Here is a 24,431-nt window from a genome sequence, read left to right as displayed (position 1 = left end):
AAACACTACAGTTTAAACCATCTCCCTGCTCCTAACATAGCATTAAGGCTGCAACTTAGCAGCAAAGACACAGATCAATCAGATGAGAGAATAGAAAGAATTTTTTTTAATGTTCCAGACATTCCAAGGTCTAAAGAATGATATAACAAGCCACCCATATACAATGAAGTCCCCTGTGTGTCCCTTCCCAATCAGATTTTCCCTCCTATCCCCATATGCCAAAGTAACTTCTTCTCTTCTCCAGTCTTCACCCACTGATCTGTCCTCCAAGAAACATTTTTTGGTCCCCTACTTTGTGACAAACATTGTGCCAAGTATCAGGAACACATTCTCCAGAAATCATCTCCAATTAAAATATCAGGTTACTCTAGACTCTGAAGAGAAGAACCATAGTATTTCTACTTATTTCCTGAAAGTATGTCATGGAGCCAGAAATAGTACTATGTCTACTGAATCACCTGGAGGTTATAAGACAGCCACCAGGATGAGTTTTTCAGTAACAGTTTTATCCCTACCATCCACTACTTCCATTAATAAATCAGTTTTTTAATAGAAAGAGAGTGGGAGCTGAGTCGTTTCATGTACTTAAAACTAGACTAATCTGATATCGATTAAACAACTTTTTGTTGAACGACTAACTGAATGAATAAAGGAATACACAAATAGAAGAATAAACGCCAGGTTTCAGGTGAAGACTATCTGGGCACTGGACAACTAACTATGGCCGCCCCAATAACCTCAATAGAGTCGGCTTTGAAAAGCCCCAACCAGCTTAATTTAGGAAGAAGAAATGAGAGGATGGGAAATAAAAACAGAATGAGGGATAACACAAAGGGTCATTTATATAATGTCTGCATTTTTGTAACCCCCTTTCCCAAACAAATCTCAAACTAGAGAATACTTCACAAGGGCAAAGATCATGACATTTCTATTTGTCCTCCATCATCTCACTCAAAGCAAAACACTTGTCAGGTGCTCTGGGGGAGTAAAAGGTCATGATTAGATGGGTTTTAGATTGGGAATATCCTGAGGACAATGTTAGCAGCTCTGGAATTCCTTCTTCTCTCCCCTTTTTTCTTCCCAAAACTCCAACCAGTTTCCAAGTCAATACCTCCACCTTATTTATGCAAAATACATGCAGTGTTAGACTTCCTCAGAAGAGGCTCCAGACGCCTCTTTTGAAGAATATACTGGTCTCAGGAGAGTGTGTAGGAAAAAGGAATGGATGAGAGTTGATCTGTTTGGCAAATTACTTACTCATAAATAATTACTGTACAGTGACTGCTGAAGACAGTGCAGAATTCAAAGATGAGTAAGACAGAACAAGAGGGTCTTTGCTCGCAAGCAAAGTCTAAAAAGGAAGGTTAGGTATGCCGAAGTATTTCTGCCGTAAGCCAGGAAGCAGCAGGTCCTTTGAGAGGTCAAAATGAAGTGTACGGAAACAGAGATGGCTTTATGGAATTTTCATTTCCACTAGGTCTTAAAAGACTAGGTAGGAGGGCTTCCCTGGTGGCGCAGTGGTTAAGAATCCTCCTGCCAATGCAAGGGACAAGGGTTCGAGCCCTGGTCCAGGAAGATCCCACATGCCACGGAGCGACTAAGCCCGTGCGCCACAACTACTGAGCCTGCACTCTGGAGCCCGTGAGCCACAACTACTGAAGCAGGCGCACCTAGAGCCCGTGCTCCGCAACAAGAGAAGCCACCATAATGAGAAGCCCATGCACCGCAACGAAGAGTAGCCCCCGCTCGCCGCAACTAGAGAAAGCCCGTGTGCAGCAACGAAGACCCAACGCAGCCAAAAATAAATAAATTTATTTAAAAAAAGAAAAAAGACTAGGTAGGAAAGAAGACTAGGAGAAAGAATGGGGTAAAGCTGCCTTCTGTGGATAGACAACTCTTAGGATGAGTCTCTTTAGAATAGAGAAACCTTTGGGAGGCAAGTGCACGCTGAAATCTGGAAACAGAACAATATTCCCCTTAGAGAGAAGGGGTCCTCAGATCACAATGGATTTCTTTATAGGAAAAAAAAAAAATCAACCTTTTAACTTTATCCTCTCTTTTCTTCTTCCCTCTTTCCCTCCCTCCCTCTCTCTCTCAGTATCTGAATACTCTACGAATCCAAATTTTAAACCTCAGCCATTAAAGGCTTTATACTCTCCATTCTATAGACATCATTGTGACATTTTACAATTCGATAAATTATAAAAATGGTATATGATAAAAGGAACCATAATCAGAATTACAGGATAAATGAATAACTGGAAAAAATATTTCCTTCACATTCAACAAATAAAGGATGAGTATTTCTGATTTATATGGAAAGAGAACCAACAAATATCTAAGGAAAAGACAAAAACCCAACAGAAAAACATGCAAAATGTTTAAAATTTTTGATGTAGTCAAGTACATAAAGGTAAAACTCTATATATTTTGGGTTTTGTACATGATCTTTTAAATATATATGTATTATAATGTTTTAAATATATATTTCCCCCTACACTGAAGAAAACATATCTGACAAGCACACACAAGACAGAAATTCTTTATGGAAGTGGGTCTAGAAGCCTCCAAAAAGAACAGAGAGTTAGGGTAAAGAGAAGAAGAAAAACTGTGTCTCAACAGTAGCCAACAAAAACACTAGAGATAAATAAATTCAGCATTCTGGCATCTGTGGACCCAGAAAAACTAGACTACAGATTAAATTAATTAGGGAAACCACCCACAACAAACCGACAGCACCAGGAGAGGGAGAGAAAAGGGGAATGAGAGGCTGAGCGCTGTCGAAACAGAGGTGTTAGAAGAGCTTGGGTACAGTGACGCCCCGGGAACTTCAGCCCATCAGAAGACACAGTGGTCTCGGTCTCATTCATAATGTTTGCCTTGGCGGAGGTTCTAAAGCACAGCAACATCTGTACAGAAGGAAGCAACTGATTTCAGTGAAATCATTCTGGAAACTTCACGTACTGAGAGTCATTTCAGGGAAGGACAATGCAGTTCGTGGTCTGCACTGGACGAACGAATGATGTGGACAGCAGCACCAGCCAGTTTCTCTCCCTCCCTGTTGGTGTGAAAGTGAATGGGCGGGGGGGGGGGGGGCTGGTTCAGAGATGGAGAGGGGAGGAGAGAAACAATTTCAGGAGCACAGGCAATTATATAGGTTGGTTTCAATTTTGAAACTAGTGCTTAAAGACCAACGGTATTGCCTTCAGCTCTCTGGAAACTACAGTGTAATTAGGTTCACTCAACTGAACTTCAAACATGTCCAGTCATTAAAATTTTTCTTGATCCAGCCAAGTTATTACACACACACACACACACACACACACACACACACACACACACAGAGATCTCTAGGCCAAAAGTACATCAAGTCCCCAAGAAACAGCAAAAACATGTCATTGCTTTTCAGAAACCACGGCTCCTGTTTCATGACCTCCCTTAAAGATAACATTCTCACGATTAATTAATTAATGAATAGCCTCTCCCCCAACACGCACAATGGGTTCTATGCAAATTCTTGCGCTTTTAAATTATACTGTTAATGAAAGCAAATAAAGGCAGTTAAAAGGCAATTGGCTCAATTGGTGTTAATATTTAAGCACAGCATGCGTAAAAACAAGATCACAGAATTCAGTTTTTACCAAGAAAACTTTAACCCAAGTTCATTTCCAAAAGATCAGACGCATTACCGAGAATCTTTTGCCCCTACCCTTCAGCATCAGGTAATGAGGCTTTTTATTAAGTAAATATTTCACATTAACCCCATCAGTTTCTATCACTTAGAAATTCCAATCTATAAAATCAAATCAGCTCAATCATGTTTAGTTTAGATCCTGCATCCCGAAGGCAAACTAATTTGTTTACATCTCCCCTCTCCTTGGCACCCTCAGGCACCAAGGTTCCAAGATGTCAGAAGGGAAAGGTTCCCACCGCCTCCCAGATCCTGAGGTCTCCCCGGTGGCCTGACTCTTAAACTCCTAAAATCCGAACCACTGAAACCAACACACAAATCTTGGCATCTCTGCCAACTGTTTTAAATCAACCTCACGCAAAAGCCCTAAAAGTTTACTAGCCAGGCAAGAGCAGTTGCTGTGATGCTGCCTGGGGCGTGCCTAGCCGCCCCCACCAAAGAGAAAACCATCCAGGTCAGATTTCTAACGTGTAACGTCCCCTGGTGACCCCAGATTATTGCTGTTGGGGGGTTTCTGCACACGGGTTGCTGCAGAGGACTGCTTTATGTCCAGTCTTCTGCTTTAAGGTCTGGGTGACGTACCAGGATCTCCCACAAAGCCTGAGCCCCAACGGAGAGGAAAAGGGGGTGCGGGCACAGTAAAGAAGGTCAGCCCCTCTGGGACACTGAGGCTACCTGCCAGGAGCCCTAAGCACCACCCTCCTGCTCACACATGCACACATAACTCTGCCACAGTTTTCACACTCCTTCTCTGGGAGTCTAGTGCCCTCAAGACATAGCGTTTCAAAGAGTACAATTTTGAATATGATGTTGAAGGCTTTCAAAGGACTTGAATTAGCAGGCTCCCCAGAAGTCCTCGTGTGGCCCCCTTCAACTCCTGTCCCCAGTCCTGGCTCTTCTGGCGCACCTCTGTACCCCTCACTGCTCTGCCCAGCTGCTCAACCAAAGCACCGTTGCCAGGCTTGCCCGCAGTATTTCCCACTGCCCAAGAGAACCGGCCAGGTCTGCACTGCACCAACTCCAGGAAGGTTGGTCCTGCTCTGCATCAGCCTGGAACCCACTGGGAGAACAGCCCCCGACAGACAGCCTCGTCTCTGAATTCAGTCACTAAATCTCTCCCCTCCCCTCCTTCCCTTTCCTCCCTCCCCCAAGCCCGCTTATCCCCAAACCATTCTATTCGATTAAGGGGACTGGCCACAGCAAGGATGTTTACATTAGGCTCACTTCCAGGCCATAACCCGTCCTGAGGGAACACATTCCTGAGGGGGCAATGGAAAAAACTATGCAAAACATCTGGGCCTCTCTGTGCTCCCAACTCCAGCCTTGGGGCACTCCATCAACCTCCAGGTCTCCCCAAGAGTGAGTGGGGCCTGGCTTCAGGGTCTGGGATGCCAGGGAAGCTGCAGACATTTTTCGTCTAGCAAAGACCTGGCCCAGCCAAAGATGTCCCACCTCGATGCACAAAGAACCAATCGCAGTCACCACAACATTATTTCTGGGGAAACAGCATTTTCCAGAAGGCCAGTTCAGTACTGGGACAAAGTTCCTTAGAAAACTGCCACATTCAAATGGAGAGCTAATGAAAAGCCAAAGCCAACTCCACTAGAAGAAGAAACAGACATTGTTTCTCAAGGATGGGGACGTCCCCCATACTCTTCCCTTCCTCTGCCTGGCTCTTCCCCAACCTCCCCTCCCACAGCGCCAGGTCGCAGCACAATTAAGCCTGTCATGGGATAGGATGACACATGTGCCCCATCCTCAGACCCCAAATGGGACAGACCCACCAGAGAAGCAAACACAGGAGGTGCATAAGCGCAGTTTGGTGGAGCCAGTTCTGGCCGGGTGCCCTCACCTAACCATCAACCCGGAAGCCAGCCTATCCCAATGTGCACTGAGAAAATACAAGAAGGCATTAAGAGCACAGGCTAAGCAATTAAGACAGACCTGGGTTTGATTTTCAGCCACCCAACTTAAAAGAATGGACTAAACAGTCTAACCTCTTCGAACATCTCCCGTGTACAAATGAGGTTTCTCATCTGTAACACCAGGATGCCAAAGGTCTGTCGCGGGGACTGAATGAGGTAATGTGTACCCAACGCTGAGCTCAGAGCCCGCGGCACCCTAGGTGGTCAACCCAAGGGAGCCGCCTCTCCCATGCCTAAGGAAATCGGTCACCACCACCAGCTACCCTCCTCAACCCCTACTGGCAATTTCCTAATCACTGAGGTGTCTTGTAGCGAGTTGAGTGGGTAAGGGGGTGGGTGGAGAGGGAAAGTGGGAGATGAGCTCAAAGTAAGTCAGAAAGAGAAAAACAAATACCGTATTCTAACGCATATATATGGAATCTAAAAAACAAAAAAAAATGGTACTGATGAACCTAGTTGCAGGGCAGGAATAAAGATGTAGACATAGAGAATGGACTTGAGGACACGGGGTGGGAGGGGGAAGCTGGTGCGAATTGAGAGTAGCATCGACATATATACGCTACCAGATATAAGATACATAGCTAGTGGGAAGCAGCAGCGTAGCACAGGGGGATCAGCTCGGTGCTTTGCGATGACCTAGAGGGGTAGGATAGGGAGGATGGGAGGGAGGCTCAAGAGGGAGGGGATATGGGGACATGTGTATGCATATGGCTGATCCACTTTGGTGTACAACAGAAACTAACAAAGTATTGTGAAGCAATTATACTCCAATAAAGATCTATTAAAAAAAAAAAAAAGTTTCACCATGATGTTACAGCGAACTCCTTCCAGAACAGAAGGTAGGGAGCTATGACAGAGGAGATCTGTGAATAAACACACGGACATCAATTCCACTCTAAAAATCAGAGACAGACTGTGACCACTTCTGCAATAATAAAAGCTGGCTCACTGATTCACGCTGGGCTTTTTTAAAAAATGGAAAAAGTTAAGAAAAAAAGATTCCTAAGATGCTAGAGATGATAGGTGTTGTAGCTAGCTCCGGAACAGACTTTCTAATGGCAGCGAATATTTTGTACACTCAGCTGTTCTTTGTGTCCTCTTTTGTCAGGGCCCGGGGGGCTCAGAGCTAAAGCTGGCACCCAAAGACCATCTGGGGCTGCTGTCTTACACACAGAGGTTTAAATAGCTCCATGAATAAACCCAAGAATTAATGAATGATAAAGCCGTATGGTCTCCGTCAACCTCTCCTCTCCCAAGCAGCATTCAAACCCTCCCTGCGTCTTCCGCAATGAATGCTCCCTAAGTACAAACCAATAATAATAATAATAAAGGTAGGAGGTAGAAAAGGGATCCCATTACAAGGAAGGCCAACTTAAAAAACAAAAAACAAAAAACTTAGCCCCAAATCTCCTGCTAAATTCTTCTATTCGCTCCAGGTTCATTAGAAAATCTCTCTTCCCAAGTAAGACAGGAAAAAAAAAAAAAGTTGGACTGAGTTGGACTGCACAGTGTCACCAAGCTCTAGCCCTCTCAGTCCAGCATACTGTTCCTCTTTGAAAAACATCTACCTCCAAGGTCAGTTTGACCAACCTATTCTGGAATCAAGAGTATACAGTTCTCCCAAGATGCATATGTATATATCCACATCACACAGCTGAGAAAGAGTCAGGGCTACATACCCAACCCCAGGGAAAGAGACAATCTTCCGGTCACTTCTAAAAGCTATACAACTGTTCTTCCGGGGTGGAAAATCTAGCACTGCCCTCACTTTGGTAAGCTCAAATATCATGTTCTGGAGCAGAGACACCATGGGAGAGAGGATCTCTCTGCAAAGTGCTGCTATACTTGGCAACCGCTGGATTTATTTACTCTGAACAACCAAGCCTTTCATCACCAGGGAGGCCAGAGCTGAGAAAACAAGGCTATTCTGAGAAAGTTACATTAGATCTAAACACAAAGTGTTTTACGTACGGTGCTGTTCCAAGGTCTAGAGAGCTCTTCTCTGGACATCATCAGAACCAAAATAGGAGGGAACCCAGGCAGACTTCCAGGCAGGTGAGTGAGTCACATGATGCCAAAGGTCCCTTCCAGGACCTGGATCATAACACAGCAGAGAAAATCCAAGAAGGCAGTAGGCACACAGGTTAAGCCATCAGCCAGGCAAGCAGATCTCATTCAGGCTATGACCCTCATTGACAGGGAGACCTTGGACAAGTCATTGAACCCTCCAGGGCTCCACTCCCTTATCTCACCGACAAAATCAAAGGGATCACCAGGATCCCTCCCACCTCGAGGCTGGGTTTGCTGTACCAGGTAAGACTGTCTTTCTCAGGGGCGTATGGATGTGCGTGAATCACTCTGTATACGCCTGTCCCTCCCCAAGCCCAGTTGGTGAAGATACAACCGTGCTTTCAAACAGCCATCGAGTGGGGACTGGGCTGTGAGGGCTGACATGAAGGGGAAAAGTCGTGGGGAATTCGCATGGTAAGAGAGTAAGAAGGCATGAGGAAGAGCTAGATCTCTCTGAGAAATCAGAGGAGAGAAGACGGTGAAATCATTACCCCTCAGGCCAATTTACTCAGGCTTCTTCTACTGAAATGTCCAAAAGAAACCAAAGCGAAGCATTAGGATTTTATTTCCTTTTTCATTTTCCTATATAACCCACTATAATTTTTTTTTTTTAAGTCAGGAACAGAGGTAAGGGTCCTGTGACCTCAAAAGAGGGTAAACAGAGCCACGAAATGAGCCCAGGCGGAAGGCATGAGCTGCCTTCTCTTCATCGAAGAGACAGAACGCTTCAGAAAGGGGCGGCCGCCCTATCATTGCTGAGAGTACTTGCTCTGTGGGAAGTGGAAGCAGACACACGGCCAAGACTAGCATTTTCTTCCTAACAACCCTCAGCTATTAAAGGTTAATACGGATTGGAGGGGAGGTGGGGGGAAGGGAGGAAGAGGAGAGGAAAACATTATGCAGTATTAGAATGCTACTTTTACTTTAAAAGCCGTCATGTGTAAAGCATTAGTGTTTTTGAAATTGCATTCTTGAGTTAAGTAAATGGACAATCTTTTATACATAAAAGTGAAAGAAAGCAATTAAAAGCTAAATGAAGAAAAACCGCCTTCCCCTGGTGATCTGGGCTATCCCGATCCCTTTGTATTAACAGGAAGCAAAGACAAGGGTCTCCCCAGCACCACTGTCCAAATGTCTCTTTTATGGCCCCCTCGGTGACAGTTTGAGAAGTTTTTTGTCTTCCTTCTAAGTTTACCTATGAGACTGTTAGGGTAAGAGGAGAAGGAAAGAACAGTGAGAGGGGAAAAAACCCTCATCTAAGCACAGCTAGGAAACAGGGGAACCCAGAGAGAGGCCAGATCTCTCTGCCTCCAAGGAAGCCTTAACAGATACCCCAACTCTGTCACCTCCACCAAAAAAGAGCCACACCAAGTGTTTCAACCATGAGAATTAAGCCAGAGTTTGGAGCTGTCTGGCCAGCCTCAGCTCACAGGCTTGCTGCAAGAATCAGAGAAGTATATTCAGATCACAAGAGAAACTAAGATGAGTTATCAGGTGTACTGCTATGTCTACCTCTCAAGTGCCAAACACGAACTGGTCTAATTTTTTTAAAAATGTGTCTTCATAGGTAATTTTAAATTTGCTAGTAGTCACATTAAAAAAGATGTGAAATTAAAAAAAAAAAAAAAAAAATGTGTCTTGCCCAGGTGGGTGGATGGCTATGAGTAAAACTGCTAATTTACCTGGCAAAACGGGTCAGGAAAAGGCAAGTACAGTTGCAGTGTGGGGACCAACCCAGGTCTCAGGTGAAGCAGGAATGGCAAACCCCCTTCTGGTGCTCAAACGAACTCAATTCTGCTACTCAGAGTGGTTGAGATGACTCTGGTGCCTCTAATAAGAATGTCCCAATAATAAAAGGCACTACCTTTCTCTTTTGTATCAGCAAGAAGAAAAGCATGAATGAGTCAATATGCATTCAACAGAATGGCTTTCCAGTGGAAACGTGCTGCAGAAGCTAAAAGGATGTTCTCTATTTTGGAGGCTGGGTAGGCTGAATCCCATGATGGGCTGCTCCCAGATTCCAGGCCTCCTGATTCCCAGGCCACAAGATCGCCTACTTCTTGGCTTCCAGGAGGTCCATCACCTTCACTGAATCTGACAATCATGCCCAGAAAGATTCTGGAAAATGCATGCAAACCACCGCAAAACAGCGCCAATTCACTCTCCCGTCCCCGCTCACTCTCCGCCCCGGTAATACGGAGCATGCTAGGGACAGTGCCGACAACTGGCTATTCTGGGGTACTTTCTTTTCCCTTCCTGCTATGGAAAAAAAGGGGTAGGTGGGACGAAAAGGCAACGCAGAGATGGCCAGGCCCACAAAGAGTGAGAAATGCTTCAGTCTTAGGTGCTGGAGGTAAAGGTTGGTATCTTTCACCAGCTGTGTCCTTCACCAGCTAGCGGGCCATGTTTACAGGCTAGCACATGCTTGCAAGGTTGTTAAAGAGCCATGCTAAACCACTCCCTAGTCTGCTTCCATCCTTTCTGCCTTCAAAGTAGGAACTCTTGTGGGGCTGAAAACGAGAACATAGTTAGGTGCCAGTTTTCCATGCATGTTCAGCCTGAGATAAAAAAAAATCTCAACCTCTATATAATCCAAATGCATCCACGTAGAAAAGAGCCTCCCATGGTTGCAGAGGTGCCTGCTTTGGTTTCTGCTCCCTTCCCTGCTCCCCTTCAGCAAATGAGCTCAAACTGGGCACCTTGACCAAAATGCTGGTCTGAGTAGGAAGGAAGGAGGATGAGAAAGGAGAAGAAACTGGTGTGGATAACCCACAAATTCAATTATTCAGCCCACACACAAGAAAGAATAGTTTGTTAGATTTCTCTTTGATTCCTCGGGCTCCAACCCACACAGTGGTGTCAGGGAGGGGTGTTAAATAAGCCTCTGAAATGAAGCTCCTGTGTGCTTTAACACCACAGGCACCCACACCTCCCTTTGAGATAGAAAGCTCAGCATCATTCACTCCAGCCAAGTCCCCCCTCTGTTCTGCGGCTGAGTTCATCTTGGGCCCCAACTTGTGAAAGGAATCCAAGATGGGTTAAACGTTACCTGTATCTCCACCCCACATCTCCTAACCATCTGATAAGCGCTAGAGAAAACATCCTGTGTACAGAGCTTGAGATGCTGACACAGGGTGGGGGAGCACCAACGACACATGGCCGACGAGGAGTTAATCCCCTGAGAGATAGGGGCCCACTCTTTGGAAAGTTCAGAGAAAGCAAAGAGAAGAAAGATTCCACCGGCTGTTACATGTGCTTACTAAAACACAAATGCAAGCAGAGACTTCTGTGTCCCCAAGTTCAAAAATACAACAACGAAAACCTCTTCAGTCCTAGCACACGGTACACACTAAAAAACAAATGAAGAAAAAAAAAGTGTATTTAAGCAGAATGTTCAGCTGTGTCGCAGTGCTGGTACAGCCCCTGCCCTCTGCGCTCACCTCTAGGTTAAACGGTCCTTTGGACCCAGGCTGAGGGGTGAAGAGGTCTGCCTCCCAAATTCCAGTTATTTTCTGATTCTTCTCCCTGCACGGTCCACACTTCTCCCTCTCTCCTTCAGCACAGGGCCCGGCCTAAAGGCAGGAGACCGCTTTCGATGACCTCAAGTCTCTCTCGGCCCCTACATTTTAAGCTCAAAAATCAAAGCATTAGGGCATAAAGCAGGAATAATCATCAATGCAACGAAGTGCTATTTTACAGACCTCTAGTTCCAGCATCCTTGATATAGTCATGTTTGCCTTCAAGTAAGGTCCTTTAGTGTTCCCAGGAGCTGAGAGGGGCAAGACGTAACAGTTTGGAAGGGCACCTACATTTGATTAGATTCGGTTCATATGGACACACAAAAACAGTGAGCTTTGGCTGACTCTACTGTCCCCGCCTGACACTTGGTTGGCATTGGAGGCTGTGCTGAATGTCAGGCAGCATCAAAGGTTTCAAGCCCAAGAAGGGAGCCGCACAAAAAGCTCTGGGATTGGCCTTTTTTTCTAGAATTGCCCTAGGCTCTCCTGCCTATAAAATTTTGTAGGCACCCAGTAAGTACTTAAAGTGACTGTCTACCTCTTACTAAACCACACCTCAGGGATACAGGACCAACCCCAGGGCTATCTGCAAAAAGCATCCCTCTTCCTACATATGCCAGGATCATCCCAGAAATACTGGCCCAAGCGTTTCCCAACTGGTTCTCTTCCAGAAAGATGGGGTGGGGGAGGGACAGGGGATGGGGCCTGACTTACCAAGAAGAAGGAAAAATTTGAACAACTGATTCCACACTCTCCCTTGAACCACTCTTACTGCAGCTGCGATGGATAAGGAGCAAGATGACGAATGACCAACCTTTCTCCTGAAAGTCCCAGAGTGAAACATTCACCAAGGATCCCAAGGACAGTCCACGCATAAAAAGGCAACAGCATGTCAGCAACGGCCATTAAGCAGCCTCAAACGCCAGAGAGATCCAAAGCCAAACTTGTCTGCCAACAACACACCAGCCCCTTACAGCCATAATAAGAAAGCCTGCCCAAGGCATTTTTTAAGGATTTTTTTTTTTTCCTGGAAAGGGAAATCGCAAGTCTGCAGCTGAGGCCCACGGCTCAGAGGTCTGTGAGTGAGGACACACAGCCGCCAGCGATGTGTTCAGTGCCAACCCCAACAAGCCAGACAAGACCCACAACAGAGCAGGACACAGACCACCAAACCAAAGAGGTCCCTGATGCTGAGGCCCAAGGCAAGGGAAAATGTGACTGTCCCAGGTCTTCTATTCCCTGAAGCAGGCCCCAATTTCCTAAGGAAATGAAAAGCCACTGGGAAAAGCTTGCCTGTTCCCCCCCCCCCCCATTTGGGATGCCACCAGTTCCTTTATCACCACCAGGATGGATACAAAACAGAGCCACAGATACATGAATGCATCGCCACTGTGTACCACGACACCAAAAAAAACCAGAAAACAAAGAAAATACAAGCAGGTCCTCTGCTCTCAGGGAGAGAAAGGAGGACAAGGGAACTAACACTTATTGGGCACTACAATAATCGCCAGGAGAACTACATGTGTTTTTCCATTTGATCCTCGCCATACCCTTACAAGCTAGGCGACATCGTCCGCATTTCACAGGAGCCTCGGAACGTGTAAGTGATGCGTCTAAGGGCACACAATTTAAAAAGCGGCCAACCTCTCTCTCAATCTAGGTGTATCTTGACTCTAAAATTTGGGCTCTTTCTACCATATCACATGTCTCTCTTCAGTCACACAAGGTTCTGTAGAAGCCCTCAAATAGGTCTGGTTAAGTAGACAAATGAAGTGATCCTAGGAAAACATGCCTGCATGGCCCCAAAGAACATCAATGCTGAGCTGGAGGATACAGGGAGGGCTGGGTCATAACGGAGTAGATATTCTAAATCCCTTTCCAGGAGGTAACTGTCCAAAATAAACACTCACAAAACCCCCTACAACCCAGCTTGCAATGTTCCTGGCCTTAAGAGTCCCTCTGGATCCCCCGAGAAGCTAGACACATGACTATCTCCTCATTAAGAACTACTCTAGGGTCTCTCCCCATCCCGAGGGTCCTTCTGGATTCCCACACCAGTACTGAGTTTCGTGAACGCAGTGAATACCTGATCTTTCCAAGTGAAAAGTCCGACAGCCGTTGTCTGGCCTCACTCTATGTTTATAATTATCCCAGTCTTATAAAAGGTTAGTAATTTCATAAAGCTAGATGTGCTGTATATCACAAAAAGGTCTGTCAGAAAGGTCAGAGTGGCTTCAGTTCTCAGCACTGCTCGGTGATTAAAAATCTCTGGAAAACTAAAATCACTAGAAGGGTCCTCATTGAGTTTCTTCTTTTTCCATCAGTGGTTGAGCAAATTCAAGAGAAGAGAAGAAATTCACCAACCGCCCACCCCCCCCAAATCCGCACATGCTCTATGACTACAACCCATCACCAGCAGGATGAAATACTTGCTAGAATCAGTTCTGGTTTAAACACTTTTGTCATCCAGCCAGGACAGGACTACCAAAATTAAATAAATCTCAAATATGTATTAGCCTTCTCAGAATACGTCAACTATCGTGCCAACTATATTATTAGGCAATAAGGGTATGGGGGTGGTGGGGAAAGAGTTTTTTGATGTGAATCCCTGGGTCACTGGTCTTTCAATCAGCTGCACAGGTCCAGCTTCGCTGACCCTAGGTTTGGACTGGTACAGCTCAACTCACCAAGCCCTCCTCCACATCACCTCCGTCCAGTTTTAAGTGTCACCTTGGTCTGAGCACGAGCAGAGAGAGATGATTGGATACGCCACTTACCATCACGTGGAAAACAGAAAGGAAAGCGACATTTTGCCACTGTTGATTAAGGAGGACCTGACAATCTGCGTTAAAAAACACACGAACAAACAAAAATCGGGTCTCAGAATACCTCTGTGTCATTAAGAGATCATCTCCCCAGTGCACAGGATCCTGGTGCAGGGCGGCAGCTCAGCGGCAGTGCCTCTGGGGTGCTCAATAAGGAGCTGCGTTTCCTTTTAGACCTTTAACTCACTTTTTGGCAAAACAAAGCAGACTGACTGTTTACGTATAAGTGCATCTGAAGTCACAGAACATTACCTGGGCTGGAGACAGTGAAATACTTCTTAGGTGCAGGAACACTAAGAGGGCACGGGCCATTGGCATCCCAACCACACCAACAAAATACACGTTTTACACCCTCACATCCGAGTGTGTGTGGGGTTTTTTTTTAAATTAATTAATTAATTTATTTTTGGCTGCACTGGGTCTTCGTTGCTGCGCGCGGTCTTTCTCTAGTTGCGGCGAGCGGGGGCTACTCTTCGTTGCTGCACGCGGGCTTCTCATTGCAGTGGCTTCTCTTGTTGCGGAGCCCGGGCTCCAGGGGCGCGGGCTTCAGCAGTTGTGGCTCGCGGGCTCTAAAGCGCAGGCTCAGTAGTTGTGGCGCACGGGCTTAGTTGCTCTGCGGCATGTGGGATCTTCCCGGACCAGGGATCGAACCCGGGCCCCCTGCATTGGCAGGTAGATTCTTAACCACTGCGCCACCGAATGTATTTGAAATATATTTTATAACTACTGAATCCCTAAGGCAAGGAGAGAAGCTGTATCATTGCGGCTCTTTTCCAAAATGGAAGACCAAGTGGAGGATCCAGGCTGCCTCCCTACTCTCTCCAAAGCTGTCCCCCCCAGACCCCTCACCCTACAGTACACACTCACACACACACACACACACACATACACACTCTTTCACTCACTTGAGTTGACAACTCACAGCTCTAAGAACCATTAACTCACCAGCAGGCTGGGTCACGAAACAATAGTATTATCCATTAGTTAAAATACAATCCCACTGGAGACTTAGATTGAAATGCTTATTTACTGTCGGCTACAGATATGTTTCTTGTTGCATTTTGTTGTTGTCATTGGAAAAGCATTTATCGGGGACCATCACGAGTTTGGAGAGAACGGAACTGGTGTGGGCCAGGTACCCAGAGAAGAGATAAATCTAAACAACACCTACATTTCCTTATTATAAGCTACATTCCTTCTTTTAACTGACCACATCATAAACATTCTAAAATAGATTTATGATCTACATGTTCAGAGGATCAGAGTATCTACCTCCCCTCTTCAAGGGGAAAAAAAAAATGAGGCTATGAGACCACTGTTTAGAAGGGCAATTCCATACTTACAAAAACTAAAATCAATATCTGTTGTAGCACTTCTCCCCCCCCGCCCCCAGTAAGATCGCGGTTGTTTTAGGAAGATACAAGCTTCTGAAATGCAGCCTTAACAAACAAAACATTGCTCAACTGTTCCAGAGGCAGGTGTCATAAACAAGCAGCCACATGGCAAACATATTGATTTCCCAGCCCTTATCTCACAGCAACCAGTGCTCAGTTACCAGGCTACTTTAATATGTAATTTACTGCAGGGGAAGGAGAGCAGGGCCCACGATGCCTGGAATATTTACTGGAGAATTCAGCGGTGGCATGGACGCTTCCCACAAGGGGTGGCGACGTGCGAGCGAATATGAAGAATTCTGGCTTGGAAGCCACAATGATCATTAGCATTTCCAAACTGTTGAACGAAAAGGCTTGACCACACCCCTCTCGTCCCAGCCAACAACCCATTACTCTGGCACCGTTGATCTTCATCAACTCTGTTTACGCTATGAAAATCTAGCTCACCACCGCTGTTATTCAAATACGGACATTTAATTTCTGGCAAAACAGTACAAGGAAATTACCTCCATCTATTACGTGGCTTATATTGGACCCTTCACTTGCTTCTCAGCCCACCTGACTCAAGATAAAAATAAAGAGGACCCGGGGCGTGAGGACTTCAAAAGCTCCCATGCCTTGTGAGAATGTCGGAGTTTGCTTTTTTTTTTTTTTTTGTAATTTAAGCCAGACTTTTTACATATCCCAAGCTGCAAAGCACCAAAAAAGATCCAATGCTAATTAAAAGCAATCAATGTATGGTTACATTAAGTGGGAAAGCAGCTCTGTGTCTGGCGTTAAAGGTTGTAGGTTTAAAATAAACCTAGAAATGCCAAAGTTAAGCTTTTTCAGATCAGCGCCAAGGCGCCCACACGCCTGGTACTATATATATGGCGAGTCCCGTACCTTCACATGCTGGCCATTAAACCGTCAGAAGCACAGAACGAGGCTGCTGGCTGCAACGCCACCACAGGGTAGAGGAAACTTCCATTTCCAGAACTGATATTTTCATCTTGAGATGCTAACTTATTTGGGCATAGATTTTTCACTGTGAATTTCCTTAGGAGTTTTAAATTTTTTATTTAAATAAAAACCCAGCTAAGAGGAGCTGAAAAGTTTCTGTTCAGAAGCTCACAAAATCTCTGCAACCAGTGGCGGGGGGTCGAGGCACACCGCAGATGGGGAACAAAAAGCTTCTAAAAACCTGACCACATGGGTACAAAGTCGAAAAGCAAAAACACCTCTTCCACAATTTTCAGAAATTTTGCAAACCTGGAGTGAATTTCCTTCTGCACTGAAACCTCCCTGTGTTGTAAAACCACAGACATTTAAAAAAAATTATTGACGTACGCTAAAAAATCAGAGAGGAAGATTTTCCTCAGCTTTCTCTCTGGGAAGAGGTCAACCAGAGAAAGTCTCAAAACCAAAAAGGGGAGACTTTTCTAGAATCATATGAGTAAGAAAAGCACAGGGCCTCAACAAATAATCATACCACTTGAGACGTAGTATCTAATAAAAATATTTTATCCATCTAATAACAATACTGATGGTTAAAGGGTGCTAGATTGGTGGCTGATAACCAAGACTGTATCTCAGTAACTGTTTCTTTAACATTTAGCAAAGGGCTTTTAACAGTATGGTAACCTCAGTGTTTTCCAAGAAATTCTGTCTCAAATGCCAGGTATCGCAATTAATATAATTTTTTATTGTGGTAAAATAGACATAACATAAAAATGTACTATTTTAACCATTTTTAAGTGTACAGGTCAGTGGCATTAAGTGCATTCACACTGTTATGCAACCACCACCATCATCCATCCACAGAACTTTTTCATCATCCCAAACTGAAACTCTGTCCCCATTAGACGCTAACTCCCTACTCCGCCCCCTCTCCAGCCCCTGGTAACCTCTATTCTACTTGCTGTCTCTATGAATTTGCTTCTTATAAGCATAGGTACTTCATATAAAGGGAACCATACAAGACTCACCTTTTATGTCTGGCTTATTTCACTTAGAATAACATCTTCAAGGGTCATCCATGCTACAGCAAGTGTCTGTGTCAGAACTTCCTTTTTAAGGCTGAATAATATTCCACTGTGTGCATTTACCACATGTTTATCTATCCCTTCATCTGTCAGTGGACACCTGGGCTGTTTCCACCTTTTTGTTATTGTCAATAATGCTGCTATGAACACAGGTGTACAAGTTATCTAAGTCCCTGCTTTCCATTCTTTTGGGTCCATACCCAGAAGTGGAATTGCTCACAAAATACATTTTTGTTCCCTTAAAAGGAATCCGTTGTTTGTGCTTTGGCATCCAACACCTTCATCAGAAGCAAAAAAAAAAAAAAAAAAAAGGCAGAATCAATTTGGAAAACTGCAGTCAACAATGTTGCTGAAGCAGAAGGCCATGCAGAGAGTGCCTACAAGGTCACAAAAGTGCCTGTGAAGGATGACCCTGGCCACAAACCAGGGGCTGCAGCTGAAACCCTTCACTTCCTCGCTTGAGGGGTGAGAGTTTTGAGTTCAACACCAGATGTGCGCCTGAATAAAGGAAGGATTTGCAGGGTATAGGGAATGCAGCTGAATGGTTTAATGAACGATCTGAATATGCCATTACTGCCTGGCACCTTTATGAGCCAACAGTGTTAAAAACCCAGGCATATTTTTTGGATACGACCTTATTTAAACCTGCTAGGGACTTACTGTACTAGGCAACATGTGAAAACTAGCACGCTGACATTTAAGGTCATGCAAACACACAGGAGACCTCAGAGATCTGTTTTCCCATCTCCCAAAAGCTTAATAACTTAAAATGCCAAGATAAAAAATTGCATATATATCTTTTAAGATAGACATATTTAGAGGTTTATGTCTTAACCACAAATCAGGAATCAGAGATAACCCAAACCCTCCAAATTTTAATGAAAACCCAGACGACATCAGCTCTCCACCATCCAAAGTCTGGCAACATATTTCAGCTCAATTGGAGATAAAACTGAGACAAGGGAAAAGGCAATTTTAGGTTCCTCCAAGGGAAGTTGCAGTTTTAATATTAAAGTGGCCCTGGGACGCTCAGACTATGAGGAATTTATTTTTTCATAGAATAAACTTTTCTTTTAAACTCCTTTTTTTTTTTTTTTTTTTTAAATACAGTGTCTTAAGTAGATCTTTTGGAATTTACAAGATAAATACTGGTAATTTGATTCTTATCTTCTCTAAATCCAATTCTAAGCCAATTTTGTGTAAAGGACACTAATTATAGCCTACAGGGAGAGAAAAGGTAACCTACCAGAGAGAATATACTTGAAACATTTAAAAGGCTATGGGACCCTGAAAAGTTAAATAGATTTCAAATCTATTGGAGGAAGAATAATAATAAGTTAAATGGAAATTATTCTCAGGCCCTGGTCTACTTACAGTGGGCCCTTCAGAGTCTTGTCAACACCGCACCCAAGGGTGCTCAGGCTAAAGGGACATAGGGTTTACTCTCTTGCAGGTTTATGCCTAGCAGTGGGTTTTGAAAGATCCAGCCTTGGTGAGCAAAACTATGAGGAAAAGTGGTGAGGGAATCGGATCTTCTTGCAAAGGGCTGAATTCTGCCTTGTTCACGAGTCTCCCTCTCTCAGCTCCATATCTATGTCGAAGAAACTGGTTGCATAAGGTGCTGTGCTTTTCCAAGCTCAACCCTACACACTGCAGTGCCAGGGACTGCGGACTGCGTGCATGTGCGTCACCACTCCTACCCCTTCCTGTTGTTTTTCTTGGCCTCGGTCACAAAAGACAGTCATGCTATAAGGATGCCATAAACTCCACCTGATGTTTCTGGCAGCTTTAAGGATGCCAGAACAGGCAGAGAGGCCCCTGGCTCCTGTGGAGTTGAGCCGCAGTGGCCTGCAGCCTGGTGCAGTGGGTGTAGGGCCTTGGCCGGCTCTGGGCTAATGGAGCGCCCAGACTGGTTGAGGAATCAGCGAAACCCTCAGGAGGCCTTGGCCTTTGGAAACCTTTGTTCCCACCCACTGACACTCAATGGGCTGATGACTCAAAACATCTCGTTAGAATAGCTTTCATTTCAGGACCACTCCAAGCATGGAAGCCCCCTTGGGCCCGGGACCTTGTGTACCCGAATGAGGGGCAAGCAGGTGCAAAATCCCACCCCATTCCATCCATTAGAAAAGGGGCACCTTTTCTAACATAGAAGAGTACCATGTGGAGTACCAGCAGCCATGCTTGAGCCCACACACAAACTTCCTGAGCAGCAATGGCTCTCTGGAGGCCCCTTCCCATTGTCTGCATGCCCAAGCTCCCCACCGACCCCCAGAAGCTGGGTGCCCAAACAGCCGCGGCACTGCAATCCATGGGGTGCCCTGTGCCCTCACCAACGAGGAGAGGAAACCTTTCCGAGTGGCTTGTGTGAATGAACAAGCATCTCATACTATCAGTGGACTAATTAGGTTTGTTTTACTGAAAAGTCCACAAGTATATTTTTAAGGGCCTCTATTGAAGAGTTTAACCAGAGAAGGGTTCAAAGTATAAACCAATGACATCATCACTATTCCATACACACAAAGACAGAAAGAAAAATTGTCTCTTGACAACACAAGAACTATCCAGAACCATTCCTAGTGTGTGACGAACTGTCTCAAAGAGCCAGTGTGAGGCCTTTTCTATAAGCCATCTAGAAAATGGACATGGGTTAAGTGGTAGAAATAAGGTTCTCCATTTTTCTTACAGATTAGTCCCTCAGAGAAACTAGGCAGCAGAGAAATCAGTGCTGGCTAGATGGGAAAACTTCCTTCACTGTGCCTTTCCAATCTTTTTCTGCTTCCAGCTGGACAGGACACAGAAATGGCCTGAGGGGTGAGTACACAGTAAAGAGATTTTCTGAGGCGCTTTATAATTCTATATTTCAGGCCAAGGCTCCACCACCCTTATCCGGGCCTTTCGCTCACCTCCTTCTAGGTGTCTTCTTGCGTCTACTTGTGGCTGTTTATTAACTGCCTCTCAGGAAGATGGGCGTGAACACGAGGGCGCTGCCCCCTCAGGAGCGGCTGGGGTGGTAAGTTAGAGGAGGAAGGGGGTGCCTAAAAACAAAGGCTGAAAGGAAGACGGCCCCTCTGTAGCTGGGGGACAGCGACTTCCCCACCGCACGGACCACCCAGGGCTTCCAAATGGCCTGAGGAGCTCTAGAACAGGCTTGAATTTAACCATCCTGTGCCACTGCTAATCTGTGGCCCTGATTTTTTGGTTCTGGAAATACAGTTTCAAAGATATTCTTAAGGGGCAAAGGCAAAAATACTGGAGGCTTCCACACCCATCTGGAATCAGCCATTGGAGTCACAGCAGGTCAATGAAGAAAGCACCGTCAGGCTTCCAGAATTTACCAAAGCAGGGAAGGCCCTAGTGGTTTTTTGTCTCCTTTGAAAGGGTAATTTTGGGGTGTGGTGTGGTATATGTGTGTTTTCATCTGTTCTATAATCTCAAACCTTAATGCTTTGAATATTCTTCTGGAAAACTTCTCTTCCCTTTATCACGTAACACAGACCAGAGGGGGACAGGTATGAAGTACCCCAAGAGCCAAGAAGGATGGAAGGAATGTTGGGGGCATTACAAAGTGGGGTCCCCAATTTGGCTCCTCAGACTCAGAAAGAGACTGTGGCTGGTTCGTTTGAAAGAACCCCGTGCGAGCCAATCCCACGTGTTATTGTACGCAGTCCATACAACAACCCTATGTATTAGGTGAATGCTAACACTGCCCAAATTTTAGACATGGGCGAACTAAGGCTCAGAGGGATAACATGGTGGGGGGGTGGGAGGAGGAATCAGGAAATGGCAGCTACAAGGATCTGAGAGCTCGCAGAAGTTGATCGCTGCCCATGAAGCTGCTCTTCAGAGAGGAGAGGGAGGGAAGGAGAGTGGGATCCCCTCTACGCTTTACACCCTGAACCGTAGCTCATGTGAGACGAGTGGACCGTCAGGAGAAACATGAGGGAGAAAGGAATGCTTTGCTACAACAAATCGAGAGGATCAAGACACAGTGCCTCCCCGCCGCAACCCCAGACCACAGAATCAGCTCTAAGGAGCAGCTGAGAGCTGTCTACACGCGCACACGCTCACAATCCCAGCAGCGACCCCTGCACTCTCGCCCTCTGCCACCCCAGGCCAAACTGCCGGTGACAAAAAGCCCTTCAGTGCTCCGGGTGTCCCCACCTTTTGTAGCAAGCCCTGGAAGGCCTGAGTGCACAAACACAGTGCCCTTTCACTGCAGCCTCTCGGGGCTCCTGTTTCACTGGGGCCGTGAAAGAGAGTACTGTAAATAAAAGAGGCCTGTCTGACCCGCCCCGGGCCCCAGCCCTCCTGCTCCTCTGCTGTAACAGAGCTGCTGGTCAGCACAGCCTCAGAGGCCCCGCTCTGCCCCACCACCCCGCGCCCGCTGGGCACCATGGGGCAGGAAGACAGAAGGATGAGGCCCTGGCTGGTCTGGGGGTGTCAGGGAGGAGGGGTGCACGGGCCTGGCCAGTCGCAATGACTTTTAGGCATTTAAGCACGTGTTTAAATGGCTGCAGGAAGATCAGCTCAGAACACCACGGCGTGACTGGTTGAGGAGAGGGGGAGGGGAGGCCATTTGGTTTTGTTCTCTTTGTCCAGCCAAATGGACAAAAGCAAGGAGAAGGGGAGTTGGCAGAGAGACTGGAGTCCACCCTGATCGCAGCCACGGGACACTGTCTCAGCAAGCTGGAGAAGCAGAAAGGAACCATATCACACTAGGTACAGCTACATACTTACAAAAGAACATAAAGCAAAGAAAGAAGGACAGATAAGACTGGGGAAAAGGAAAAAGGCACAAAGAAGTACAGAAGTAGCAACCCAACTCACATACATAAAGAAAACGGAGGCCAAACCCCCCTGGAGCTGCTCAGACCATAGCCAGTCAGCACTGCATTTATGGAAGTTGGCATGCACAGGCTAGGAGTTGAGAATTCACGTCTATCCACTATTCGACCAAGCTTAGGGGTTGCCAGGGAAAGACATGAGAATATGGTGAAAGGTCCTTTATTAAATGTCTATTGCCTGTCCTCTCCGCAGGCAGATAGGAGGATATAAGGACCTTTAACCGCCCTGTAACACCCACTGTGATTTTCAGTAACTCCACCTTGGGGGCGGGGTGTGAAATCTGAAACTTAGAGGACAAAACAAACAAGCAGAAACAACAAGGTCAGATACATTTTGCTTAAATTTCCCACAGAGATAAAACGCTGCAGAAACAATCTCAGAGTCTGGTAGGGATACAAGCTATCTCATGAGAAAGGGCAGGGCACCCACAGGGCATACACCCCTATCTTGGATAGGAAAGCGGAGGAAGTCTCAGACCTCTGTCCATGACAGGCCAGGGCCACCCCACACAGCATCCAAGAAAATGAAGTCCTTTTTTAAGTTTGAAAACGAGTTTCCCAGGATTGAGGGACAAAAAGGCTGGGTCTCTAAGCCACAGTTCTTACCCAGACCTCAGACAAGCCCCAGACGAGGCCTTAGGCACACAGGCTCTCCAAAACTACCTTCTCACCGCCGGAAAGTCCAGGCATTTCTGTGATGCGGGGCCGGTGGAGGGGAGGGCTAGGCCAGGCCTCCTACTTCGCTTCTCAAGCCACCAAGAGCCTCCCAGGGCCAGCCAGGCAAGGCCTCAACTCAGAGAAACCCCAAAGCTCAAGAGGCCACCCTGTCTTCCTGCCACCCTCTCTGCACCAGGCCCCTAGAAATAAAGCAAGGACATTCTTCCTGGCCCTCTCAGGCCCTGAGTGACAAGGATGGCCTCACCCCACAGAAAATGCACCTCACCAGGGAGGTGATACCTCTCTCCGCAACCGTCCACAGCATGTCGTGGCAGGGACCAGGAGAGACGGTCAGAGGCAGCCATGTTTAATGACTTACAAGACCACTCCATCAACTCTGGGCCTTCAGGTACCTGCCCATGAAATGGGCGTGAGACTATTAATACCACTTTTCTTGCCTGAAAGCCATGAGCTGAACTAGATCATCTCCTCGTGTCCCTTCCAGATCTAAGATCTTGATTACAGGAACAAACTCAGCAGCAAACAAGAGCAGCCAAGTGACCCAGAATCAGCCATTTCCTGCCCTGAGCCTGGCTGGCTGCCCCAGGGAGGCCCCAAGTGGAGCTATAGACCCGCACCTGCCAGCCGGGTGCCTATAAAACCCCGGGACCTTTACACTGCAAACACCTTGGGATTTACCTGCCGAGTCTAAAGGAGGGAAAAGGGGAGGAGCAACCCAGCCTCCCTGCCCCTCTCGACTCCGGATCCAGCTCATACCTGCGCCACGTCCACGAATCCTGCAGAGAACACACAGCACTTTGACAAGCACAGATGCAAAATTTGGATGATTCCCCAGTGGGCACTTTAGGGCTGTAGCTAGATCGTCATCCCCTGCTTCCTCACCAGCTAACTCAGCAGTCTCTGCCTGTCCCCGTCCAAGCCTGGTCTGGAGAGGTGAAGATTTCTAAGAACCACAGAGGCCTGATTCCCTCGCTGGGTCTTGGGGATCAGAGGTGCCCTCTACAACTCAACCCGCTGAACACATCATGGGTCATCACCTTGTGCCAGGTTGGGGACTGGAGTAAAGAAAAGAACAAGCCACAGTCCCCGCCCTCAAAGAGCCCTCAGTCTTACTGAAGAGACGGCATGGAATTCAATGCGGTGGTACAACCGCGCTCACCAGCCGAGCAGGGGCAGATGAGAAGTCCTTCTCTGAGTCCTTCCCTTCAGGATCAGCCCCTCCGAGGTTCCCTTAGCCCACAGGGAGACCCCGACAGCAGAACCAGGGAACGTTCACCCCCTGAGCCCTGCCGCACCTCCCAGCAAAGCTCTCCATGACGCCTTTTCCCCAAGGACTGCTTCTCATTGGAATGTGGGTCCCCTCTGGGAGTGCTGGAGGGCAAGGAAAGGGGAGGGGGCATCCAGTGGCAGGGGCTCGTGGTCCTCGGCCCAGGGAACCTGCTAGTTGTCACCCGGCAAT

At 46.5% G+C, this 24,431-nt stretch overlaps 1 protein-coding gene across 3 annotated transcripts in view; it reads right to left on the bottom strand.

Annotated features, from left to right (window-relative positions):
- Nucleotides 1–24,431, bottom strand: part of ZBTB16 (zinc finger and BTB domain containing 16) — a 228,808-nt gene that overhangs the window by 177,349 nt on the left and 27,028 nt on the right. The window lies entirely within an intron of this gene.

Source organism: Balaenoptera acutorostrata, chromosome 9 (assembly GCF_949987535.1).
Source record: "Balaenoptera acutorostrata chromosome 9, mBalAcu1.1, whole genome shotgun sequence".
NCBI lineage: Eukaryota > Metazoa > Chordata > Mammalia > Artiodactyla > Balaenopteridae > Balaenoptera > Balaenoptera acutorostrata.
This window is presented reverse-complemented; position numbering and strand designations above follow the sequence as displayed.